Below are 25,498 nucleotides of genomic sequence, written 5' to 3'. Positions count from 1 at the left end.
AAATTTGGTGGGAGAGTTTATGGTTATAACGCAGAATAATCAGGTTGGTGGGAGTTGCATAATTTTTCGATTTGTCTTTATTTCCCATGAGGATTTCAGAGATGATGTGAAGCACTTGCCGCAATATGACAAGGCTATTTCCTCCAAAGGGTGGCTTATTCTCATTCTGTCTCTTTTAAAATATAATGCTTATTGAGTTTTTCTATAATTATAGAAGTAATGAATGACCATTACATAAAACTTGGAAAATATGGAAAAGTATAAAGAGGGAAAGAAAAGGTATCTGTAATTGGTCTCACAGAAATAACCACTGTCATCATTTTTCGGGCGGGAGAGAAGATCTAATTTCCATGTTTAAGTGGTTTTTTTCTCTTCTCTTTGCTTGCTTATCAAGCCCCCTCTGGTTTGTTTGTTACCTGCATTAAAAGCAGTTTTGAAGAAGGGTATTGTCTTTTTCAACGTGTATATCACAGGTTCTGACAATAGCCTGGTTTTGAAATTAATTACAGAGATTTCTCTTCCCTTATTGTATAGAAGATAACATTTGTGTAGCTTGAGCTGTTGATGTAATGATCTTGGAAGGCTGATGAAGCAGATTAAAGGCAGCGTCTCCAACCTTGGCACCGGGAACATTTCAGGTTGGATGAGTCTCCGCGTGTGGGGCTCCCCTGTGCATTGTGGGATGTTTAGCAGCATCTCTGGCCTCTACCCGCTAGGTGCCAGCAGCACCAGCCCCTCCTCCCAGTTGTGACAACCAAAAATGCCTCCGACACTGCCAGGTGCCCCAGAGTGGGAGGGGGCAGAATCACCCCTGGGCAAGAACCACTGTTTTTTTTTATTGAAGTATAGTTGATTTACAGTTTTTCAGGTGTACACTAAAGTGATTCAGTTATACAAATATATATGTGTATATGTAAGTCTAATCCTTTTCAAATTCCATCATAGCTATTACAAGGTATTGAATATAATCCCCTGCAGGCCCTTGTTGGTTACCTATGTTATGTATGTTAATCCCAAACTCCTAATTAGAAGTGTCCCTTTTTTAGCATCAGATTTGAAAGGGGGCATAGCCTACTTCAGTGATGCTATATTGATAAAAATAACCTGAAGATTCTTTGGTCTAAATTGTTTGCCACGTCTTGCCCATTGTCATGGGACGTGCAGGAGGGATGAAGTTTCCCAGGGCCAGTAAGACAAACATGCACTTGCATAAAGATACATGAAAAGTAGAATGAGACTGCATATATGGTTCCATATACTATTTATTTATTTAATAATATCTCATGAGGTTACCCATTAATATCCATTATTTCAAATGCTCAGGTACTATGTTTAGCATAAAAATAATTCTAAATGACTTGAAAAAAGCATTACTGCCATTAACAAAACCCCCCGAAGCATGATGTCTTCTTTGTTCTATATATTTCAAAGACATTATTTCAAACATTATTTTAAAACATTTATTGAGTCATGTGGATTTACATCTGTACATACCTCTTTGTCCCCATCTTTGGTTAACTCCTTAGGCATGGTTTTCTAGAAGGGGATTACTCATCTGAAACTGTGAATTAATCGCTTTACCAAATATTTGTCATGATTACTACCAGCAGTGTTCCCATTTTCTGGCACTTTGGGAGCCCTGAGATCAAACCATTTATCTTAAAACAAATCAAAAAAAAATCTTTGCCATTTCTGTAGGCAAATATTATTTCTTTGTTGCATAATTTTACATTTCTTTGGTTTTACTAAGGGGGTTGAACTATGTGATTTTCTTTAAATTCTGCACATTTTAAAAAATACTTACAGTATAACATAAGATCAAGGTACAAAATTCAAAACGAGCAAAAAAACATATGGTGAAAAATAAGACTCTTTTCCACACTTCTGCTCTAGCCAATCAGTTTACCTCCCAGGAGACAACCATTTGCCTATTTTTAGTGTATATGCCAGAGAAATTGTACATAGATAAAAGCTGAAATATATATTTGTGTATATATGTGAATATGTACAATTATATGTGTGTCAGTATACATATGTTACTTATACAAATTATAAGTAAATTATACATATTAAAATTCTCATATATACACATACGTTTATTCTAGAATACTATTCATGCCATTCTGAAACCTAAAAAAAATCAATGTAAATTAGAGTTCTTTCCATATAAAGATCTTATTATTTTTAATGGCTGTAACATATTCTATTTTATCCATCTGCTGTGATGTATTTACCAGTCTCCTATTGATGGACGTTTTAGGTTGTTTTTGGTTATTCCAACCAATGCTGTAATGAATAACTTTGTATCTATATATTTTGCAAACATACGTATAATATCCCTAGGATAAATTCCTAAAATGAGAGGCATAGGTTATATGTGTTTTAAATTTTACTGAATATAGATGTAGTTATTTCTAGTTTAATTGTAAATTCGCTAGCGTTTGTTATTGGAAGAAAAAAATGCCTACTTCTTTGAGTCAGATGGGGACCTCCTAGCCTGAGAATATATTCTAATAATAATGGCTCGTGCTTATTATCTGCTAGTCTCTGTTCTGAATACTTGACTTATAGAAAATTTGATTGTTTATCACCGCCATATGTGTCAGGTACCATTATTAGTGTCCCCATTCTGCTGTTGAGCACACTGAGGCATAAGAGTTTAATAATGTGCCTGAGGCCATTAGGGGCAGTGAGTGGGGGAGCTAGGGTCTGAAGCCAGGCAGTCTAGCTCCTAGCTCGGGAGCCCACGCAGTTAAGCGCTCTGCTACACCCTCAGTCAACCTGAGCTTTTTCTTTCTTCTTTTCCTTGTTCTCCCCCCTCCCCCCAATTTTTGCTGATTTCTAGGGAATGTGGATACTGGTAAATTTAGGGATCTCTATTTGTTGGGTTCTTTCACCCCCTGGGCTATTTCTTAGAAGCAGTAATTTCAAGTCTTTGTCTAGTCCATTTGGTGTTTAAGGCGATAGTCCTTAGATGAGCAAGACACAGTGATAGGTCATTTACTGATTTTTGACAGGCTCAAGGGCACATGGGTTTTGATAACTGTGATTTTGATCCTTTTTCGTAATATTTTAATTTCCTTAAGTTTTTGAGGCAGATGACCGTATGATCTATGAAATGTTGTTAACTTGATATCCTTGTGATATTACACCTCTTACTCATTCTCCCTCTCTTAGTGTATTGGATTCAATGTCCGGAACACTGTCATGTAATTTTGATGCCTTTTGTCTTGCTTCTGATTTTAATTCTGATTTTTATGAATTATATCATATATTATTATATTAACCGATTGACTATGTTTGGTGGTGAGATATGTTCTCGTTGTCTGTTTCTCTGAAAAAAACTGTCCCAAAGGAGTGGCTTCAAGCAGTAACCACCATTGATTTTGCTTATGAATCTGAGTTGACCAGGCCCAGCTAGGCAGTTTTAGCTTGGGATAACTCAAGTGTTTGCAGGCAGACAGACAGTGGCTGGGTTGGGCTCATCTTTCTTTCTTTCTTTCTTTAAGTAATTTACCAAAGTGAAATTCACAATCTAGAAATTAGCCATTTTAAAATGAAGCATTCAGTGGCATTGAGTACATTCACAGTGTTGTGCAAACACCACTTCTATCTAGTTCCAAAACATTTCCATTACCCAAAACGAAGCCTCTTACAACACCAAGCACTTTCCCTTTATTGGCACCCTCGTCCCTGTCTGGGGTCATCTTGAAGCCTTCCTCATCCACTTGCCTGGAGTCCGGGCTGGGAAGACTCAGACTGCTGGGGCTGGAGCCGCTGGGGCTCCGTGGGCATCTCCTACTTTCTACGTGGTTTCTCCACAAGGAGGCCCAGGGTAACCAGACTTCCCCTGGAGGGTTCCAGAGTGAGTGTCTGGAGAGAAACCAGCAGAGTATGCACGACCTTGAATAGCACCAGAAGTCACGGAGCGTAATCCTGCCACGTTCTATTTGTTGAGGCTGTCACAAAGGCCCATCTGCCCAGGGTCAAAGGAAGGGGACACAGACTCCACCTCTTGAGAGGAGGAGAGTCAAGGAATTTGCACACGTATTTTAAAACCATTCCATTTTGTATATCAAATCTTATGTGAGGCAAATTCTACTTGGTTGTGCGATCTTTTTCTTTGACTGTACAGTGGGACTCAATTTGCTAGTCCTTAACATTGAATTTTAATGTGACCACATACTATGTGATCCCTTTTTTGTGAGTTACGTTCATCCAACTTTGGTGTCAGCTTTCTCACTCTCCTAACTATAGTATACTTTTAATAACAGAGGAATTAAATTTGGAAAAAATGTAAAGAATCTGACTTTAAAGTTTAGGACTCATTCATTACTCAGTTTCTTCCACAGTTATTGATCCATTCAGGATATTTACTGTTTCTTGAATTATGGTGGTAATTCCTGTGTTTCCTAGGGACTCATGAAATACTGATATTTTTCAAACTTGTCAGAATAGGCAAATATTTTTATACAAATATTTTGTATTCTTGTATCTCTGTATTTTGTATTTGGTTATTGAGTCATTTCTCATTTATGCTTTTGGTTACTTATATACACTTTGTTTTGATTCGATTATCTTCAAATATACCTATTTTAATACTTTTCCAGAATATAATTGCTTGGCTTTGTTTATATTTTTTCCTCCCATAAATGGTATTTTTTGGACTTTATTATTTTTTTCTTGATTTCCTAAAAATCTCTTTAAGTTAATAATTAATTTATTTAGTGATAGTCTTGCCACTACATTTTTGCTCTGGCCTTCTCCCCAGCATTTTGACCTGGAGGTGGTACTGACTTAGGAAACAGGAGTGACCCCTGGAGGCCATGCCCAGGAGTGTGGTTTCATCTGCTCTTTGTGCCTGTGGGATCCCTTCAGCAGCACTCAGTCCCTTTGGGCTGGATCCTGGGCTGGGCTCTTACGAGGCAGCTGTGGTGCAGGCAAGAGATGGAGGTTATTGGCAAGAAAAGTAGTTGAAATGGCTACCTGCCCTTGGCTGGCTCATCAAGTCTTCTGCCCTGAGACCCTCAGGGCAGGGAAGGTGGGCGGTGGGGATGGGGGTGGAGGTGGGAATTGGAGGTGAGATGTGAGGGGTGAAGATTGGGAAGTGGGAGTGGGAGGTGGAAAGTAGGGGGCGGTGCGGGAAGTGGGAGGCTCGGCACAGTTTCCACTATAGCCCTAAGACAGTCTGAGTCAGACCAATATGCCCAAAGTGGGGCTGGGGGCTCCAAGTCATCCTGAAACTGGTAAGAAATCCTTGAATGGCCTTGGGAAGGAAACACTGGCTCCCTTGAGAGGCATGTCAGAGCCCGAGGGAAACGGCATCTACCATCAATCAGCAGGAAGCAAACAAAGCCTCAAGGCCTGAAATACAGAGCTCTTGTTCAGCAAAAAAGGGGCTGATGTGGGGACTTACGTGAAGAAGGAGCTGATTTAGACCACACACAGGACTTAAAAAGGATCACACTTGAAAATTCACTCTGAAGTCAGCGCCAGATACACTCCAGAAAGACAGCTTGTTGGGAAGCAGGATATTGTTTTTTAAGAATATTTAGGCTGTAAAGAATGAATACATAAATGAATAAAAGAATAAACAAAAATCACAGAGATTGGATACTTGCCGGGGGAGCCCTGGAAGAGCTGTGCTCCTGTCTCCTCTCTAACCTTCTAGGATGAATCTCCCAACTTGCAAATGCTCTAGTTCAAGTGCAGACTGGATTCAGTCCCCTAACTCTATCCTTTAGCTGTGACCTTGAGCAAGTTGCTTTATCTGTCCGTGCCTCAGTTTCCTCATTTGTAAGGTAGGAAAATGTAGTATCTACTGCCTAGGAATGTGAGTAAGATTTAAATAAGTATTTATATCTCTTTATCTGTCTGTCTGTCTATCTATCTATCTATCTATCTCTATCTACCTACCTACCTATCATTTATCGTTTCCCAGCACTATCAGGAATAAGATAAGCACTTTCAATCAATATTAATTATTACAATCTTTTTTCCTGGTTATATATATACAGTCACCAAATCACTCCAGATCTCTCCTCTGAATGATCCCCTCCATATCCATCATGTGTTTTCAACCCTCATGACACCCATAAGGTGTCTTCATAACCTTCGGTTGCCGTGACTCAAGCCTTGGCTTCCTCAGTTTACTCTGCACAACTTTCCACCCCAACCATTTTGAAAGCACAGCTCTGCTCTTCAGGTCTAAACTCCTTTGCTTGACATTTAAGACTTTACCGCATCCTTTGCTATAGAGGTGTATAAATAGATACACTTAGATACATGTGCACATGCACACGCATACATACATGTACATTTATATATTTATACACACACATGCATATTTATATAGAGAGTTTTATTTGGGTTTTACATAAGTGATAACTTATCATGTGTCTTATGTAACATTTCTACCTTAATCTTCCTTGTTTTTATATATTGAGCAGGCTCATTTATTTTACCAGTGTCCTCCTGATACACAGGTTACTGGTTTTGTGCCAGTATCCACCCCGCTCTGCACGAGGTCTGTGTGTTAGGGAAGAGGCCTAAATCCTCTCCCCCAGGAGGGTGGGTTTTGATTTGTCTTTCTCGGCCTTTATGGTGTCATTCCCCTAATGGAGTCCTGTGCAGCTGTTAAAAAAGAATGAGCCAGCTCAAAAAACAAAACATGTGAAAAGTTAAGGGGAAAAAGTCTTACATACACATGTGGTAAGTTACTACTGTTGGTGTTGGACGTGGGCAAGAGGCCTAAATCTGATGAGTGTGACATGGGGGGCACATCTGGGAATGATTTCTTAAAAAGAAACACAAGGAAGAGATGGCCCTCTTCCTGCCTCTGGAGTCTGTTGTGTCTGGACCTGATGCTTGGAATTGCTCAAGTTGATTGTGGTGATGATGGGCCTTCAGGAGGCAAGGTCAAGGCCAGGGCCACCACAGAACAAGGGTGCGGGAGCCCACGTGCAGACTGCTGCCTTGTCAGAACACATTTCCTTAATCTTGGGATGGTTCAGTGGTTTTCTGTCCCTTGCAGCTAAGCAATACCTAAGTGATGCATCTTTATCAGAGCCCTGTTTTGTTTTTTTTTCCCAAATCGGTGTGAGAGTCTCTCCAGGCTGAGGGAAGGCAGAGTGGGCCCGTGTCTCCGATGATTCTCACTGCTCCTGAGTAATGGGGAGTTCTTCTCAGATGGCCTGTTACACTGGAACCCCTTGTGACCTATTTTTGCCACTTTTCTCTATTGCCATGGAGTTTTAATGGCAGACTGAGAAAGCTGAATGATAGACAGCTGATAGCATTTTTTTTAACTCAGAATTCCCATCATGTCCTCCCCGTATGTATGAATGAATGAAACAAATTCATTTCCCAAGTCAAACCTCACTGGCTCTAAGAGGTCTTTTTTTTCTATCCCTAGAATGAATTGAGCCTCCCTTTGTCTGTACCATCTTCTTCCTTAGCATCCTTCAATACTTGGATGCATAGCGTTGTATATCCGGTCAAACACTGTAATAATCTCTTTATATATACATCTCATTTAATCCCCATGACAACCAGTTCAGCAGGTGTAATTATTGCCATTTTGCAGTTGAGGAAATTGAAGCCTAGAAAGGTTAAGTAACTTTCCCAAAATTACACAGCTAGAAAATGGCAGAGATGACATTTGAGACTCCAAAACTTTGCTCTTTTTTTAAAAATTGAAGTATATTCAGTTTACAATGTTGTGTTAATTTCTGGTGTACAGCATAGTGATTCAGTTACATTTATACACATATATATATTCCTTTTCATATTCTTTTTCATTATAGGCTATTGCAAGGTATTGAATGTAGTTCCCTGTGCTGTACAGTAGGACCTTGTTTATATATTTTATGTATAGTAGTTAGTATCTACAAATCCTGAACTCCTAATTTAGCCCTCCCCACTCCCTATCCCCCTGATAACCATGTTTGTTTTCTATGTGGTGAGTCTGTCCCTGTTTTGTAAATAAGCTCATTTGTGTCTTTTTTTTTTTAGATTTCCACATATAAGTGATATATATAATATTTTGCTTTCTCTTTCTGGCTTACTTTACTTAGTATGACCATCTCCAGGTCCATCCATGTTGCTGCAAATGGTGTTATTTTGTTCTTTTGTATGGCAGAGTAGTATTCCATATATGTATATATCTCTCACATCTTCCTAACCCAATCATCTGTTGATGGACATTCATGTTGCTTCCATGTTATTGTAAATAGTGCTGCTGTGAAAATTGGAAGCATGTATCTTTTTGAATTAGAGTTCCCTCCAGATACATGCCCAGGAGTGGGATTGTTAGATCATATGGTAAGTCTATTTTTAGTTTTTTAAGGAATCTCCATAGTGTTTTTCATAACAGCTGCCCCAAACTATGTTCTCATCAACAGTGTAGGAGGCTCCCCTTTTCTCCACACCCTCTCCACAAAGCTTTACTCTTAATCACCATGCTGTACACTCCACCAAACCATCAAGTGCATACACGTGTGTCCCTGAGAGATTCTTGAAGGTGAGGACAGCATCTTACTCCCTCTCTATTGTCTGCTCCATTCATGGTCTTTGGCACACAGGAGACATGTAAAGTGGGAAAGGCTTATTGAGGAGTGCTTTGGGGACCAACACCTGTGCAAAGAAAGGAAAGGAAGTGAAGGGAAGAGAAGGGAAGGGAAGGAAGGAAGGAAGGAAGGAAGGAAGGAAGGAAGGAAGGAAGGAAGGAAGAAAGAAAGGAGGGTTAGGCAAAGGGAGAAGTTGATCTGTGATGCAGTCTCAACAGAAACCTCAGCTGAGCCTACAGGGACATCTGGAGATGGGGTAAGTCTTCAGAGCTGCCGCAGCTGGGGAGAGAGGGCTGATACCACCATGTGCATCATTGTTGGATATGGGCTACCCTGGGTAGGAGCGTGACCTGGGCATTCGGTGGCAACACTCCCAGCAATGGGGAGAATAAGTCCTTCATTCCTGAAGGCATCTGGTGAGGCCTCACAGCCTCCATCACATACATCGTATTTTTTTCTGGAATACTTTCCCCTGCACGTGCCAATCCTTTTGGTCTTTCTGAACTGCTGTCTGTCTCTTTCAGACAAAGATGGAGATTTGGATTAGATATAGCAAGGATGTATGTTCTTCACCCAGTATCCAGGAGGATGAGCCTCAAACAATGGAAGCCTGTAAGGAGTTCTGGCTTACTTGGGGTTTGTGTGCCTGATTTGGGTGCTTCTTGGCTTGTTCATCTCTCTTCCCCGTGCGACTGTTTCCTTCTGCTTTGGGGGCTGTTATGAGGCTTGGCTTGAATATCAGGCCCCCCCAGAGTCTGATGAGTTGGAGCAGCACATCACTCGCAGACCACAGGACCCGCCACAGGGAAGGCACTTCCTCTCTCTCCAGAGCAGCTGTTGGTGATCATGGAGCAGGCATGATGACTTGAGCACAGGAAAGCCTGACTCCTGCTAGCAGAATGCCAAAGTCGCCTGGAATTCCCAGGCAGTCTCAGCTCTGGGCCTTGGAAGTTGCCACACTCCAGCTAGGCAGGCCCTGGCCATCTGATGAAGATGCTCATACATGAAGATACTTCATCTGATGAAGAAACTTGCAGGGAGAGGCAGGAGTGGGGGCTGGAGGTGTTGAATGAGTTCATTCTTCTCTGAAATACAGTCTATGCGTTTTGCTCACAGATTTGTGTCACTCTAAAGAAAACGCGTCTAACCCCAAATCACTCCCATCCAGGTCAGGACCAGTGGTCAAATCAAGCCATGGGGATCAGGTGAGCAGTCACATTTTAGGGGTTAAGGCCAAATCCCTTCCCTGGCTGGGGCCCAAGGGCTAGCTTAGAAAAATAAGAAAAGCACATACAGAAATCCAAGCCACAGTCCCTGAGGGCATCCAGGAATCACGAGGTTGCCTGCTTGGTTCCAAGGGCTGTGCCACAGGAACCAAAAGGAACCAGATCCGCGTGGAAACAGGTTCGAAGCAAGGAAACTTGCACAGGAATAGCGTGTCCAACTCTAGCTGCTGGCCTCAGCTCTCCTTAGGGGCCCATCCGTAATGCTGGTGGCCACAGGGTTGTTGGTCTGCAGTGAGACTGTCTGCAGAACAGGCGGCACCATTCTCCTCTTTAGGAAGTGACCATCATAGTTGCCACTTCCTCACTCAAGAACATTAGCTGAGTTTCTACCCTGTGTCAATTACTAGTACAGAGTCAAGCTGATTAAGACTCCGATACTCTCTTTATCAACCTGAAGATGAGGGGGATAAACACAAAAGCTCATTTGAGGGAGTCTACAGAATATTTTTGACACAGAGAATTTCAAACATTCACAGAAATAAATAATAGAATAAACGTCTCTATTTATTTATCGAAGTATGCTTGATTCACAATATATTAGTTTCAAGAGTACAACATAGTGGTTCAATATTTTTAGAGATTGTACTCCATTTAAAGTCATTACAAAACAATGTATTTCTCTGTGCTGTACAATATATTCCTGCAGCTTATTTAATTTATACAGAGTAGTTTGTATCTCTTAGTCCCATATCCCTATTTTATCCCTCCCCCCTTGCCCCTCCCGACTGGCAACCACTAGGGTGACATTTTTTTTTAATGTCTGTGAATCTGTTTCTATTTTGTTATACATATTTGTTTTCTTTTTTTTTAGATTCCACAGATAAGCGATAACATGGTATTTGTCTTTTTCTGTCTGACTTATTTCCCTAAGCATAATACCTTCTAGGTCCATCCATGTTGTTGCACGTGGCAGAATTTCACACACATCCCATTTTTAATAGTTATCAACATGATGCCAAAAGGTGCTGCCTGTCCACCCCCACATAACATCCCCTCTTGCATATCCTAGCTTCATACCATTTCATCTCTAGTCTAGTATATCTCTAAAAGACAGTGACTTTTCAAAACATAACCACAGTACCAACAGCTAACCATAATTCCTTCGTATCATCACATGTTCACAAACGTTCACTCTTGATTGTCCTGTAAATAAGCATGTTTTTTGAACAGTTGGTTTGTTTGAATCAGTATCCAAACAAGATAAAACAGGTATATTTTACTGTGTGCTGGGTGCTGTAGCAGAGGTGTGGACATTTATGGCAGAGTTCATTGGGGAAGGCTCCCTGGGTTGGCCCTGACTGGGGTTTGCAGGGATTAGGAACACTGGCTTTGGAATTCCAGCTGTGTAGACATAAGCAAGTGGACCTCTTCAAGCCCTACCCCTCATCTGCTTGACTCCCAGGGTGGGCTGTGATTAATGGAATAATCCACTTATAATGCTTAGCACATGGACTGGCCTATGGTATGTACTCAGTAAATTCTGAATATGATTATAAAACAGTAATAAAAACAAAGAAGGTGACATTTAATTTAGATCTTTAAGCATGCAGTCTTATGTAAGATAAAGAAGGGATGATGTGTATTTTTTTAAACTTTTTTATTAATAGACTTAATTTTTTTTTAGAGCAGTTTCAGGTTCACAGGAGAATCGAGCAGAAAATACAGAGAGTTCACACATAGCCCTCCTCACCCACACATATATACTGCCCTACCCTCAACATCCCTCATCAGTGGGGTGATGGATATTTTCAGGCAGAGATAATAAACAGCTTTACGTAAAGATAAGAACTGGAAATCTGGCATATTAGACAAATGATGAGAAGGCCCAAGAGTTGGAGGTGTTAGATTAGAGACTGGAGTACAAGTTGTGGCCAGATCACACGTCAAAAGTCTTGCATACAGAGCTAAAGAGTTGGGGCTTGACCTTACAGGCTCAGGGGTGAGGGGTAGGCAGAGGTTTGTAGGGAGGTGATGGCATTGGATTCCTCTGGCCACAAAGTGGAGGGTGGCTAGGTAGGAAGTTGCAGCAAGAGCCCTGCAAGGAGGCAGTGATGCCCTGACCCAACCAGGAAGTATGATGTTGGAGAAGCAGCATTGCTGAGGCAGTGTGGAAGGTTGTAGTGAAGATTAAATGTTGGTAATTAAGGAGAGAGGGATCATTGAAGAACTCACTTCAGAATTTCTGGCTCACCTGCTAGTTGGAAGGGACTGCCGTGGAATAAACTTACAAATACAGGAACCTGAGCAAGTTTCAATGATGGAGATGATGAATTCTGCTTAGGATGTGTGCAGTAAGGGCTGCCTGCAGGACAGCTAGGTAAGACTCTGCTCTTACTTCTATGTCTTCAAATGCCTGAGGAATCACTTAGAAGGAAAACTGAGAAGGAGGGAAGCCTGTGCCTGGAGTGTCTCCTGTGCCTGTTCCAGACCTTGCTAGCAAGTCTGACAGCTCTCTGAGCTGAGAAGATTCCGGGAGGGACTGATGGCCCTTTCAAAGGCCACATCATAAACGCAGGGTTGATGGCAATTGAATAAAATCCACAATGATTTATTTAAAATGTATCTTGTCACTGGACAGTATGATTTTTGACAGAGACAAAGAAACCGACAATCCACCGAGCTACAATTCTTGAACATTCGTACCCTTTGAGGGTCTGATGACCCTGGTCAGGCAGTCGATCTTCTTTTTGTTTTTTTAATACGGTTGGGCACTATGTTTTAAATCCAATTTAACACTCTGTCTTTAACGAGGAGTATTTATTTATTTATTTAATTAATTTATTTATACCTTTATTGTGGTATGATTCCTGTACAGTAAACTACACATATTTCAGATGTACAGTTTGATGAATTTTGATCAATGTATACACCAGTGAAACCACCAACACCAGCTAACATTTCCATCACTCCTCAGGAGGTACAAATTTTGGATTCCCAATTTATCCCTTCCCACCCCCTTTACCCCTTGGTAACCATAAGTTTTTTCTCTATGTCTGTGAGTTTCTTTGTTCTCTTTGTAGATAAATTCATTTGTGTCCCTTTTTTTTTTAAGTTTCCACATATAAGCAATATCATATAGTATTTTTCTTTCTCCTTCTGGCTTACTTCACTTAGAATGTCAATCTCCGGGTCCATCCATGTTGCTGCTAATGGCATTATTTTATTCTTTTTATGGCTGGGTAGTATTCCATTGTAGAAATATACCACAACTTTATCCAGTCATCTATTGATGGACATTTGGGTTGTTTCCATGTCTTGGCTATTGTCAGTAGTGCTGCAGTGAGCATTAGGGTGTATGTGTCTTTTCAAATTATACTTTTCTCCCAATATATGCCCAGGAGTGGGATTGCTGAATCATATGGTAAGTTTGTTTTTAGTTTTTTAAGGAACCTCCACACTGTACTCCATAATGGCTGCACCAGTTTACATTCCCACGAGCAGTGTAGGAAGGTTCCTTTTTCTCCACACCCTCTTCAGCATTTATCGTTTGTGGATTTTTTTTTTAATGATGGCCATTCTGACTGGTGTGAGGTGATATCTCATTGTAGTTTTGATTTGCATTTCTCTAACAATTAGTGATGTTGAGCATCTTTTCATGTACTGTTGGCCATCTGGATGTCTTCTTTAGAGAGATGTCTATTTAGGTCTTCTGCCCATTTTTTGACTGGGTTGCTTTTATTTTTAATATTCAGCTGTCTGAGCTGTTTGTGTATTTTGGAAATGAGTCCCTTGTCAATCACATTATTTGCAAATGTTTTCTCCCATTCTGTAGGTTGTCTTTTTGTTTTGTTGATAGTGTCCTTAGCTGTGCAAAAGCTTTTAAGTTTAATTAGATACCATTTGTTTATTTTTGCTTTTATGTCCATTATTCTAGGGGTTAGTTTGAAAAAAAATATTGCTGTGATTTATGTCAAATCCTGCCTGTGTTTTCCTCTAGGAGTTTTATAATGTCTGGTCTTACATTTATGTCTTTACTCCATTTTGAGTTTATTTTTGTATATCATGTTAGAGAATGTTCTAATTTCAGACGGAGAAGATGGCAGACTAATATCCTGGAGAACCATCTTCCCCAAGTCAGAATTCAGTCTCCTTTTATACTAAAAAGGGGAAGGGGTGTGGTCATTTGTTGCAAACTTCTTGGTGTAAGAATTCTTTGTTCTTGAATCCTTTGTTCCTGCAGCTATCCACTTGGGTTAAGTCACGGTGCACCTGAAAAAACCCCAGCAAAACAAACGTTATTTTCTATTCTGCAACTTGTTATCTTTATATGAGTGCAGAAGTGTTAATATCCTCAAAGGTTGGAGCCTTGAGAATAGGCTGTCCTGTATATTTCAGGCTAAAGGCAATATTCTTTTACAAAAGGTGCAGAGCTAGCAAGACTAAGCCTAGAAAACAGAGCAAAGGGTTAAAGCCAAAGGAACAGATCTAATATGGAGTCAGATTTGTTCTTTTCTATTACATCAAGAATATCTACAGAGTTTTCTGCTGGAGCAGTTGGATGGATGTTGGTGCCCTAGGGATATTGGAGGAGGAGCAGCAGGCTTTAGGGAAAAATACTGTGTTCGAAGTTGCTGTGAAATAACCAAGTGGAGATGGTTGTTTATTGGTGTCTGGACCTCAGAAGAGAGTTTTAGGCTGCAACTATAAATGGAGGTGTACAGATAGGAGGCACTTAAAATTAAAGGAGTAGGTAAAGTCCTTTATAAAGGGAGTAGAAAAAAAGAAAATAAGAAAATTCCAAAAAAAAAAAACCCTAGCATTTAAAAAGACTGGATCTAAATGGTTAATTTTATGTTATGTACATTTCACCTCAATAATTTAAAAAAAACTCCATCATAAAGAATAGAACTATGAGAAAGATCCAGCAAAGGAGACTGAGAAGGAGCTGGAGAAATAGGAGTAAGATGCCCTGGAAGTCAGGGAAAAAAGGCATTTCCGCAAGGAGATGGTGGCTAATTGTGCCTGATGCTGATGAAAGCTATAAAGAAAACATCCAAAGACCGTGTTTGTCCTATTTATCTTATTATTTGTTTAATATATCTTGTTCGTAGAACAGCATTTGGCACTGATATTGGCTACTCAATAGTTACTTGCTGAAAAAATGAAATGAAAACATCAGAGCCATTTTAGCTGCCTCGTTGACATAGGACACAGTTAAGGACAGGGAAGGTAAGGAAATGGAACCAGAATTTGTAGGATAACTATGAAAGAAATTTGGCTTGAAAATACAGGAACGAGGCATTCCTGGGAGGGGGCCCAAGCTGAATATATTAAAAGAGAAAGGGGAAAAAAAATATGTCCTCATGCGGCTAGAAACAATTCAATAGAGCTGAAACAGGTGAAAAGCAAGTGAGGAGAGGGAGGATGATCCGGGCGAGGTTCTTGAGCGAGCAGGAGCGATTGCATACCGGAAGGACACGCATGAAGAGTGACATTTGCCAGGAAGAGGGGCTGTCTTTCTGTTGTTAACAGGAGGAAGGAAGGAGAATATGGGAACCAGTGTGACTGTATTGGTAGGTTTGGATGGAGGTGGAAAGTGGAGGGCGTTTTGGTCTGATATTTTCTGTGTCGAATAAGCCAAGATCATCAGCAGAGAGGGTAGGGGAGAGAGGAAGCCGGCGTTTTCAGGACAGTGAGAATGTGTGTTCCCTGGGAAGTGTAAAAAGTCCAGTTCAACATGATTGAGGGCTGCCTGGAGGTTAGTGAACAATTATTTATCATGATAACAGTCTGTGGAGATTGTGTCTATGCACTGGCCTGTGCTAAGGAGCTAGAATTGATTTACTGAATATTTGTTGAGTGCCTACTATGTGTCACTGTGATAGAGTTTAGGAAGGACAAAATAGAACCAAAATGAAGACATTGTCCTCATGACACTTAATGATCGGTGGAGGAGATACACATTCATAAAGCAACCGCGTACATAGTAAGTACCTTAAGAGGAGCCAGAACTTCCGGAATGGTGGAGTGAGGATCTTTATAAATCCACTCTTCTATAAAAGCAGCAAAAATGGTCAAAAGAGACTTTGGCAGAACTCTGGAAATTAACCAAGGGCTAGAAAGGATCTAGGATGTGTTAGTCAAGAAAAATGACGCACTCCCAGTAAAAGCAGTGAACTCTGTGGCATCTTTCCTTTCCCTATTCCCAACCGCCTTCCCCTAGATTGAGGGCAGCCTTGCAAACCAGAGGCTTTGTAACCACAGTAGCTGTGGAAACCAGCATCACTGGACAGCCACTGGAAGGGACAGTCTGAGTTGGAGCTCCTCAAAAAGCCCTGTCCCCAGAGTACTGCCACTACTTGACCTATCTGCCAGCTCCCTGGAAAAGACTCGTTTATAAGATTGCTGTTTTTTTTGACCCCATTTAGAGCTCACTCAATGGGAAAAGTGTATCTCCAGGGCTTTTGTCAAAAACAATCAGCATCAGTGTTTTAATGTTGCAGCTGCCTGAGGTAGAGACCCCAGTTGGAACAAACAAGAAGCTGGCCAAAAGACTTAAAAGTCTGGGAAATGAGATGGTCATAAAGAGGATTTTTAAAAACCTCTGACGTGGTTCTGGGGATCTAGAAGGTCACAAGACCAAAAAAATACCCAAATAGCCCTAATGTCTTAGCTTTGGCTGGCCCGGAGGCTCTGCACAAGTAGAAAGTGATAGCTTAGCCAGACCTGGAAATAAATTACCATAGTGCTGAAGGCATGCCTCCACATGCATCACAGCTCCTTGGCAAAGGTGGAAGACATAGCCTTGAGGCATTTGAGGAAACATCTGTCAATCATCAGCTGACCACCAAGCTAACCAAGCAGAGATTTCGGTGACTCTGCACAACAGGAAATGTCCAGAGGAGTCCCTGTCACTAAACAAAGAAACAGCCATTACAACAACAACAACAATGAAATACAGCAACAACAGCAAAGCCTGGGACAGTGGGCGGATCTGATTTCCAGAGTACATTACCTAAGGTGTCCAGATTCCCAGAAAATATTATAAGATGTGCAAAAGACAGAAAAATATGGTTTATGAATAAAGGAAAAAGCGGTCAATAGAAACTATCCCTGAGGGGACCCAGATGTTGGACTTAACTAGGCAAACACTTTACTGTTCAGCTGTGATAAGTGCACTCAAAGGATGAAAGGAAACCATATCTAAAGAAGTGAAGTGAATTATGAGAATTATTTCTCACCAAATAAAGAATGTCAGTAAAGAGACAGAAATTATAAAAAAAAAAAAACCAAATAGAAATTCTGGTGTTGAAAATAAAATAATTGAAAACAAAATCACTGTAGGAGCTCAAAAGTAGATCTGAGTAAGCAGAAGACAGAATAAGCAAAAATGAACATAGCTCAATTAATATTATCCAGTCTATAGAACAGAAAGAAAAAAGAAAGAAGAATGAACAGATCCTCAGAGACTCATGGGTCTCTCTAAGGTACACCAGCATACACATAATAGGAGTCCCAGAAGGAGGGTGGGGAGAGGAAGAGGCAGAAAGGATATTTGGATAGTGGCCAAAACCTCTTCAAATTGATGAAAACATTAGTCTAAACATCCAAGCAGTTCAACAAACGCCAAGTATTTCCAAACCTAGACATCTAATAATCAAATTATCACAAGCCAAAGGCAATTCAACAAGGTTGAAAGTTCAAGATCAAAATACAGAACTCAATAGTTTTTCTATACAATAGGTATGAACAATCTGAAAATGAAATTAAGAAAATAAGTGTATTTACAAAACAGAAAAAAAGAATAATTCTACTTAATACATACCCTATGCTAAAAATACTTAGGGATACATCTAACAAAAGAACTAGAAGACGTGTTCACTGAAAACTTCAAAATACTGTTGAAGGGAATTAAAGAAGTCCACAAATAAGAGGAAAGGCGTTCCACGTTCATGGATTCAGTTGGAGTGCTCAAATTTCCTGATTTTACAACTTTCTAAAAAGCTACAGTGATCAAGACAATGTGGAGCTGACATAAGGACAGACATGGAGATCAATGGCATAGAATTCAGAGCCCAGAAGTAAATCCAGATGCTAGGCAAAGATGCCAAGACAATTCAATGGGGAGCAGGGTGTTAATAGTCTTTTTTTCCCAAATATTAAAAAAAATTATTTAGTATTATATTACTTAATTATTTTTTATTTTGGGGGGAGGTAATTAGGTTTACTTATTTTTAGAGGAGGCACTGGGGATTGAACCCAGGACCTCGTGCATGCTAAGCATGCACTCTACCACTTGAGCTATACCCTCCCCCAATAGTTTTTTCAATAATTGGATATCCACATTAAAAAGAATTAGGTTGAACCCACATACCACAACCATGTGCAAAACAACTTAAAATGGAGCATAGGCCTAAATGTAAGAGCTAAAACTAGAAAACACTTAGATGTTAGAAATAGGTTCTTTGTGACCTAGAGTTAGGCCATGGCCTAACCTCGATGATTTCAAGTGAAAGATACCAGTCACAAACGTCCACATCACATGTTGTGCAATTCCATTTGTACAAAATGCCAAGAATAAGCAGATCTATAAAGACAGAGAGTAGATTACTCTTGCTTGGGCTGGGGGAGAGGGTGTTATTGCTAACGGGGATAGGATTTCTTTTTGGGGTGATTTTGTTGTTTGGCTCCTTCGTTCTGTACTTAGATTGTGGTGATGATTGCACAACTCCGACAATACTAAAAGCTATTGAATGCTTCACTTTAAAATAGGTGAATTTAGTGCCGGAGTGTTCATAGCAGCACTATTTACAATAGCCAAAACATGGAAACAGCCTAAATGTCCATCAACAGGTGACTGGATAAAGAAGATGTGGTATATTTATACAATGAAATACTACTCAGCCATAAAAACCGACAACATAATGCCATTTGCAGCAACATGGATGCTCCTGGAGAATGTCATTCTAAGTGAAGTAAGCCAGAAAGAGAAAGAAAAATACCATATGAGATCGCTCATATGTGGAATCTAAAAAACAAAAACAAACAAACAAACAAAAACAAAGCATAAATACAGGACAAAAATAGAGTCACAGACAGAGAATACAGACTTGTGGTTACCAGGGGGGTGGAGGGTGGGAAGGGATAGACTGGGATTTCAAAATTGTAGAATAGATAAACAAGATTACACTGTATAGCACAGGGAAATATACACAAAATGTTATGATAACTCACAGAAAAAAAAATGTGACAATGAATGTGTATATGTCCATAAATGACTGAAAAATTGTGCTGAACACTAGAATTTGACACAAAATTGTAAAATGATTATAAATCAATAAAAAATGTTTAAAAAAATGGGTGAATTTATGGTATGTTAGATTTCAATTGAAAAAAGCAGAAGAGGCTCACGGTACAAAAGCAAGTTTAGCGAGGATTCTGGCCTCATCTGCCTGGTACGGATCCTGCTTTGAGTAAAGGTGTACACACTTATGTGACATTCAGACCTAACCAGTGATTTTTTTTTTGACTTTGCTTTTTATATATTCTTTCTCCCCTTCCTCTATTTTTTCCCCTTCTTTTTTAAGGTGTTTATTTTTTCCTTTTAAACTCTTCTTTTGAAATATTTTGGATATTCACAAAGTAATGTAAAGTGACACAGTGAACAATACAATGTGTGTGTATTTCCCAGCTTAAGCCATCACACAGTATCAGTATCACACAGTGGCTGAAGACACTGGTGGGCTTTTCTTTCTCTGTTAAAGTTTCTGTCCTCAAGAGTATTTAGATTTAGTTTTATTTAGCCTATTTATCTCCACCCTCCTTCAACCTTGAGTGCCTCTCATGCAGCTTGTTGGGTCTCCCCAGAGAAACGTTCTCTTTCCAAAGCCTCAGGTGCACTTTGTTTCAGCCTTAAAATAAAAAATTAGGTTCACTTACTTGTTTATTTTAATGGAGGTACTAGAAATTGAACCCAGGACCCCATGCATGCTAAGCACGTGCTCTACCACCGAGCTATACCCCTCACCCCCTGCCCACTTCAGCCTTTTAATTCAGATCTGTCGGAGGAGGCCAGCGAGAGGATGTGACCGCCGCTGACCTATGACCTGCCTCTGGACAATTGGAGGCTCCTCAGCCCCTTCCCTGTCCTTGGAAAGTCCGTTCTGCCCACTGGTTCTGCAGTGGGAGTCATTTCAAGGATGCAGCCTGGAGAGAGTAAGGGAGCCCCACTTTACAGCCAGAAGAGACAGTTGAGACTATCTGGGCGAGGTATGTGACTGAATCCAGTTAAAGCTGCTGTGGAAACATTAAGATTCTGGTGGGCGCGTGGGGAGATTTATTCGTCTTGCTGCTGCCCAAGACAAGTCTCGTCTGTAAGTTCCCTAGCTCAGTAAACCTGCCACCTACCAGCCTGGCGTCGCCTGCCTCTTTTTTCTGTCTCTCCTTACTCTTCGTGTCCGGGGGCTAGTTTGCTAACCAACAAGATCTCACGAATCTGATCCGTCGTGTCACCTAAATACCCAGGCATTCACTTTCCATTGTCTGATTTCTTTTTCAGGGGTGGCTGTGGATGAAAGGCAGAGATACAACTTATCAGCACTGCCTCGTGGCCTCCGTGGCTTGATCGGGACTTTGAACCATTCAAGAAGTATGTCAGGTTCCTTTCCCCTATCCATGGAAATGAGAGGACTTGAAGGAGCCGGGTGACAATGAGTCTTTGCAAATTCGACACCACCTCTTGCAGAGATTATCCAGAACTTCTCCGCTTTTTCCAAGTGCGTAAACAGAGGCCCAGCCAATACAAACCTGGTGGGACCGGTTCATACTGTGGTTCATACCACATGGGCAGGTAAGAGTTGTGGTTAGATAACAGCAGTCTTGTCTTAATATGGGCATAATCTCTGAAAATGACACTTAAGAGGGATCGATGTAAAAATGTGTGCTTAGGTCTTCAAATCAATGGCATGCAACCTTAGTACGCTAATTAGATATCTCGGATGCTCTGCTGTCTTCCTTCCCGAAAACCCGATTCATGCATCCCAGGGTTAAGAAGTCTGCTTTCCCCAGTGCTGAGGCACGGAGAACACAGACGTCCTGGGCAGTAATAGGGTCACTAGCTAGGAGCCCCTGGGAGGACAGCTCTGAGCATTTCCCTTTGCTGACAGACTCTTCAACAACTCCTGACGGCATCCCAGCTCTGTGCTCCGTGGATTACGTTCCGTATTTACTTTTGTGCATCTTGCTGCTTGTTCTTGAGGTTGTGTCTTGTATGTTGCGGGGCTGACACCTCTCTGGCTGTTTCCCTGCTGTGGTCACCTATGCCTACTTCCTCTGGAGCTTTTACAGCATCCTCCCTGCAACACCCCCCAACTCCTGGGCTCAAATGTGACTCCAGCTCTTTGTCAAGGGCACTTGGAGTTTAGGCTGGAATGATGCTACAGGATGGGGGTTGGTGTGGCTCTCTCCCTTCCACCATCCTCGGGCTCAGCTCTGGGATGGTAAACCCCCTGTGAGTCAGAGTCCTTGTAGGACCAACCCATCTAACTCTGGGGATTCGGGGGCGCTCAAGTCACCCTGGTCGTGTGTCCCTTCTCTCCTTTTTGACTGTAAGTGGGGCTGCCTGGGTCAGCACAGCGCTGCTTCCCAAAGCCTCCAGTGAGTGGAGTGTCTTTGCTCAAAACAAAGTCAGCATTTTCCCAAGGCTCGTTCGATTGTGCAGCACTGAGGTCCTAAAAGCTTTCTGAGCACCGGTTCTAGGCATTTGGCTTCTTTCCCATTCTTTGTAAACAGCAAAGACAAGCAGAGTGTACTTTAAGGACAGAGCAGCAGGAAGTCCTTTGAGGCTTGAGTCCCTTTCAAGTGCTGAGTTGGGTGCGGGCAGAGCCATCTCTGCGAGTGGAGAGCCTTCGTGCGCCCATCCTGCGGCTCCCGCAGCTGCACCGGCTCCTGGCACACCCCCTGCTGCCTGTGGCCCCAGAGGCACCTTACTTCGCCTGCTGACACTCACCTGGGGCTTAGCAGATGGTCTGCACCTTGCCTCCCACCCAGCTGGGGCAGCCTGTGTCAGGTGCTGTCCTGGAATGTAAGTTTCACAAGGGCAGGGCTCTCTGTCTTGTCCCCGAGGGGTGCCCAGCACACAGCCGTTGATCGTATTAAGTGGTCTGTCCCCTGTGGCAAGCCATTTACAAGCCGAGTCTCCATTTCTATACAACGGCTATTTTGAGGTGTTAGGATTGACATGGTATTGTTGTTGTTATTATTATTATGTGCTGGGATCTTCAGCAAGTGTTCAGTTTTGGATTTGGAATTTCTTGAAACCGCCGTAAGTGACAGTTGGCCAAGAGCAGGGATCTCTTGCCGTCTCAAGTCCATTTGAACTGAGAATCTGAGATCCACTCGTGCCCGCTCTCAAAACTGCTGCTCTCCTCATACTCCCAGGAACCCCAGTGGAAGGCAGGGCTGGTTAGGGCTTGATGGAACCAGACTGAAGCCTGGGGAACATTCTTAGAGCGGTGAACCCTGGGGCAAGCAGTGCCCTCCTGGGAGTGGCGACGGCCTGAGTGTTCCTCTAGCTGTGACTTTGGCCGTGACAGGTGTGGGCCTCAGGGACAGGAAGTTGGAGCTGATGGAGCTGGCTTTTTAGGGATAGTCTGTTCTTGTAGAAAGCAGGGTTGAAAAAAGTAGAAAGATGAAGGAAGTGCTGGGAGAGAGAGAGGGAGAGAGTGAGCAGATTGAGTTTGTGAGCAAGTTATCTTATCGAACAATTATATTTGAAGGACATGGCTTGAGGCTGCCATCAGAGAGGAGGCAGTCTGGGAAAACATGGCCTTGGACAGACAGAGGTTCACTGCATGAGGAGACAAGAGCAGGGGATGTCTGAATCTCAGGAAAGTGAGGAGATTGGGAAGATGACTTGAACCAAGGTCCTGCTGCAGATTTAGCAGCGTTGCTTCTTGGAGCAGAGAGCACGGTCTAGCAAAATATAACTGGGAAGACGACTCACAGAGAAATAAGAATGAAGGTGCTCGTGTGTTGACGTGGAGAGACACGAGGGCACAATAGCAGAGGCCCACATGTCCTGCAGGAGGAAGGCAGAGGCAGGAAGAAGGCAGTTTTGTCTTGTCTGAAGCTGCCCGGCATTCTTAACTGGCTCCCAGACCAAGGCTGGGGTTACGGGGGATGCAGAAAGGGGTTGGTTGTGTGTGTAGCACGGCCCTAAAGTCAGAGGGAGCTCAGTCTTGTGTCAGCTCCAAAGTTACTAAGTGTGGGTAAGTTAAGGGAGTACACTGGGTTTTTTCTCATCTGTAAAATGGGTTTAATTATCGATAACTTGCAAGGTCATCAGAGGAAAGGGTGCTCACTGTGACAGGTGCCTGGCACATGCTCAGTGAATATGCCTGTATATCTTTCCTGAGATGATAATCTGGCCCCAGATGGGCCAGCTAGTGTCTCGTCCCCACCCCAGACCTGGTGCTGATCTGATATGCTGATCCAATGTTGGGGAGATGGGCTGAGGGGTTTTCTGGGGCACAGTTATCCATCTCTTGATCTAAAGTTGACATCTTAATCCCAGAAATCTCGCTGTCAGGGGCCTGCAGTTGATGTCCTTTATGCCCTGATTAGGGACCAGGTGGGGTGGACTCTGAGACCTCTAGCAAGGGAGGCACCCCGGAGCTCCATCTCCAGAAGGCCCGACCCAGGGCTCACTCCTGACACCTGTTGAGCTCGGGCTGTCAGGCCCACCTTCCTCCATGGTTATCATGCTTCTGCTGATTGGTGGGGAGAATGCTTGCGCCATGGCTGCTGGACAGGGATGATGCAGCCACGGGGTTAGGGCTCATCCTGTAAATAGAAGGGCTCCTGGGACACGAGGAGAGAGCCTGTGAACACCAGGTGTTGCTGGCATCCCTCCCTCGGGACCACCATCCTTTCCCAGACTCAGGCCTCCTCTCACAGTTCCTCTCTCAGTCTGGCTCCTCCACTGGGGTCCGAGCACTGCTTCTTTGACTGCAGGCTGCCATGTCAGGCAGTTTAGAGTGTTCTGAAAGTCCTGTGTCCCACCAGCCAGGGGACCCCAGGGTGCTTGTGTCAGCGTGCCTGTCTGACCCTTGCTCACTCAGGACCCCAACTGGCTGCAGCCCTCCTTCCTTGTTACTCCTGGGAGCCCAAGAATTGCCTTTTGTGGGCTTAGTGATGAATTCCTTGGTTTCTTCTCAGGGACACCTTCTGTCCCTGGAGGTGCTGTGGGGACCTCCCTGGGGGAGGAGCTGCCCCCTGGTGGGCCGGTTGGTTGGACCAGAGCAGCTCTGTGGCTGTGAGCGGTACCTTGTCTCTGTTCTGATGTGGAAATAGGAGACAGGCTTCTCTGGAGGTTGCACTCAACCTTTTCACCCTTAACCCTGAAGCAGTGTTGCTTTCCTGGTCTCCCCAACTCTCTTACTCTGGGAATCCAGTTTCTTCAGCTTCGTGGACCAAGCTCTTTCACACACAGGGCATGTGCCCAGGTCAGCAAGAAAGGTGCCAGGGTGGCCTCAACCTTGACCCCTCTCCTTTCATGGAGGTGGAGTGGGGCACTGCTTACTTCAGTCCCTCCTCTTTGAACCCAGATTAAAAATCTCCCCTTAAAGCAGTTCATCCATCCACTCATTCTTTATTCATTCATTCAGTAGGAGCACTTATTGAAGTAGTATGTTCTGTTCTTTGCACTGGAGACACAGAGCTGTGGAAAACACTCGAGCCCCTGATCTCATGGAGCTTACATTCGAGTGGGGAGACAGGACAGCAGGCCTGACTCCACGTCTGAGTCCCTTCCCTGTTCCAGCCAAGAGTCTCAGTGAGCCTGAGGGTGAACTTGAAGGTGAACTCATCCCCCCCACCTTCTGTGTCCTGTGACACATTCTCTGGATCTGCAACAGCAGAGCGGTCACTGCATCCCAGCTGAGAGAGCTGGGGACCCCAGAGGCACCCTGGGACCTCAACAACTTGGGTCTACATGGAAAAAGAGGCTGGACAGATGAAATAGGGTTCAACACACAGCAAGTAAAGATGGGGTGAACTGTCGGGGAGGAGGAGGCTGGCTCAGAGCTGTGGGGACTTGTGGTTGAGGTCCTTGTCTGCAGGGCGGGCCAGCCTCCACTGGGCTGTGATAGAATGGCAGAGAACAGCAGAGCCACGTTGGGTTTTCCCACGGCATCCCGTCTCTTCCATTTCCTTCCGTTTCTGTTAGTCTTGGATTCTAGTCTCTGTAGGAGAATAGAAGAATCTCTGTCTTCACTGCATCCAGGGAAGAAATGAGTTGACTATACCACCCAGAGAAGTAAAAGCCTTTATCAGGAGCCCGCATACTCTGGGCAGCCCTGGAGGATGGCTTGGAGAAATTGGGAAAAAGTAGAGAAACTCAAACTGCAATGAAGTGTCAGCTGGTTTCCAGATGTTCGCTTCTTTGAGCTGATGTGTGTTAACTGAGCAAATGCTACAGGCCTGATCCTTGGGTAGGTGAGTCGGAGCCCAGGGTGATGACACACTGACGTGTGAAAGTTACACGTTGCCAGTAGGTGGCGCTTCCCAGGTGTAGATGCCACCTTGGAGGGAAAGCCTCCAGCACCGTAGGTGGCGGGTTACGGAGTGAGGATGGCGAGCAGGACCAAGTAGGAAGCAAGCAGATGAGGCCTCAAGAGGCAGAAGTGACACCAGGAAGGCTCAGCC

This window comes from Vicugna pacos, chromosome 11 (genome assembly GCF_048564905.1).
Source record: "Vicugna pacos chromosome 11, VicPac4, whole genome shotgun sequence".
In the NCBI taxonomy this organism is placed as follows: Eukaryota; Metazoa; Chordata; class Mammalia; order Artiodactyla; family Camelidae; genus Vicugna; species Vicugna pacos.
This window is presented reverse-complemented; position numbering follows the sequence as displayed.